Raw genomic sequence first — 2,223 nt, forward strand, 5'->3', positions numbered from 1 at the left:
GTATTGACATACACATTGTACATTGTAATGAGAAATATGTAAATAAATGTTTTTCTAAAATCAAAAAAATCTCTCTCTCTCTCTCTCTCTCTCTCTCTCTCTCTCTCTCCTCTCTCTCTCTCTCTCTCTCTCTCTCTCTCTCTCTCTCTCTCTCCTCTCTCTCTCTCTCTCTCTCTCTCTCTCTCTCTCTCTCTCTCTCTCTCTCTGTCATGACTATATCACAGTGAGAGACACCACTGATTGGCAGATGTTTATATCAGGGTGTTCGGCATCAACCAGCACTTCCTATATTGAAGAATGGGTAGAGTTTCTCAGTGAAGGTGTGTCGATGAGTGCAGATGTCATGAGTCATGTCTTCAGGGTCGTAGAAGGACAGCTTCCCCCCGTCATAGTCCAGCTGTACTCTGATCCTCTGGAGGCTTCTCTTCACTGTGAGGGTCCGACCATAAGTGTACTTACCACTGCTATAACGTAGAGCCCAGATACCATATTGTGGTGATGCCTTTAGCTCATTAATGTTCTTGTCAAATGACTCTTTAACTACAACCTATAGCCCCAGGTAGGATTGTCTCCCACCTCCACCTCCCAGCTGTGTTTTCCTGAGCTGAAGCTCTCAGACCCAGAACAGTGCCATACACCATGCTCCTCTCTGGGTTGTCAGGGAGCTGCTCCTCTGTGTCTGTGCATCTCACACTGGTCAGATCATCAGATATAGAGAGCCAGGGTGGTGCAGTGTTTGGGTCCAGAGTGACAGGAGTGAACTTGACCCTCTCCTTCATCTTCTCCCAGACTCTGAAGGCCAGGTTGCCCAGGTGTTTGGCCTCGTCTATCAGCGCTCCTGAGACCAGCTGTGGACGAGGCAGGCTGCACCGAGCTCTGGAAGAACATTCAAGAGTCAGTCCTGCTGTCTGTGGGCTTAGCTTCAGAGCCGCAGAGAAGAGAGAGATATTGGTTTCCATAGAAATAACTGTATTTCTATCTCTTCTCCATCATGTATCTAATACAATCATTTCCACTCAATAAATACATAAATACATGCATACATACATACTTTACAAAAAAAAAAAGTACACCAATTCAACAAATAAAGTCGGTCCTCTGTCACTCTCACAGAGCAGAAATTATTATTATTATAATTTTTTACCACAAATCACAAATTACACCATTTCAGTCACATCATCCAGAAAAATGACAACAGCGCCTTTCATCCAAGAGGCGGATTTAAAAGAGAGAGTCAGAGAGAGAGATAGAGAGTCAGAGAGCGTGAGAGAGAGAGAGAGAGAGAGAGAGATAGAGTCAGAGACCGTGACAGAGAGTCAGAGAGAGTGATATAGAGAGAAGTGATAGAGAGAGAGTGATAGAGAGAGTGATAGGGGGAAGAGAGAGTCAGAGAGAGATAGAGAGTCAGAGACTGTGAGAGAGAGTCAGAGAGAGTGATATAGAGAGAGAGTGATAGAGAGAGTGATAGAGAGAGTCAGAGAGAGAGAGAGATAGAGAGAGAGTGATAGAGTCAAAGAGAGAGAGAGTGATAGAGAGTCAAAGAGAGAGAGAGATAGAGAGAGTGATAGAGAGAGTGATAGAGAGATATAGAGAGATAGAGAGAGAGAGAGAGAGAGAGAGAGAGAGAGAGAGAGAGAGAGAGAGAGAGAGAGAGAGAGAGAGAGAGAGAGAGAGAGAGAGAGAGAGAGAGAAAGAGAGAGAGAGAGAGGAGAGAGAGGAGAGAGAGAGAGAGAGAGAGAGGGAGAGTGATAGAGAGAGTGATAGAGAGAGTCAGAGAGCGTGAGAGAGAGAGAGAGAGAGAGAGAGAGAGAGAGAGAGAGAGAGAGAGAGAGAGAGTGATAGAGAGAGTGATAGAGAGAGAGTGATAGAGAGAGTCAGAGATAGATAGAGTCAGAGACTGTGAGAGAGAGAGTCAGAGAGAGAGATAGAGTCAGAGAGAGAGTGATAGAGAGAGAGTGATAGAGAGAGGAGTGATAGAGAGAGGTCAGAGAGAGATAGAGAGTCAGAGACTGTGAGAGAGAGTCAGAGAGAGTGATATAGAGAGAGAGTGATAGAGAGAGAGTGATAGAGAGTCAGAGAGAGAGAGAGAGAGAGAGATAGAGAGATAGAGAGAGAGTGATAGAGAGTCAAAGAGAGAGAGAGTGATAGAGAGTCAAAGAGAGAGAGATAGAGAGTGATAGAGAGAGAGTGATAGAGAGATATAGAGAGAGAGAGAGAGAGAGA

The 2,223-nt window shown here is 44.9% G+C and overlaps 1 pseudogene across 1 annotated transcript in view; it reads right to left on the reverse strand.

Annotated features, from left to right (window-relative positions):
* Nucleotides 1-213: 213 nt before the first annotated feature.
* LOC311226524 (E3 ubiquitin-protein ligase TRIM35-like) overlaps nucleotides 214-2,223 on the reverse strand; it is an 8,848-nt pseudogene continuing 6,838 nt past the window's right edge. The window contains exon 5 of the transcript in view: nucleotides 214-876. The product of the transcript in view is annotated as an E3 ubiquitin-protein ligase TRIM35-like (transcript). The remainder of the gene's footprint in view (nucleotides 877-2,223) is intronic.

This window comes from Notolepis coatsorum (assembly GCF_963971535.1).
Source record: "Notolepis coatsorum genome assembly, chromosome: 4".
NCBI classification, from domain to species: domain Eukaryota; kingdom Metazoa; phylum Chordata; class Actinopteri; order Aulopiformes; family Paralepididae; genus Notolepis; species Notolepis coatsorum.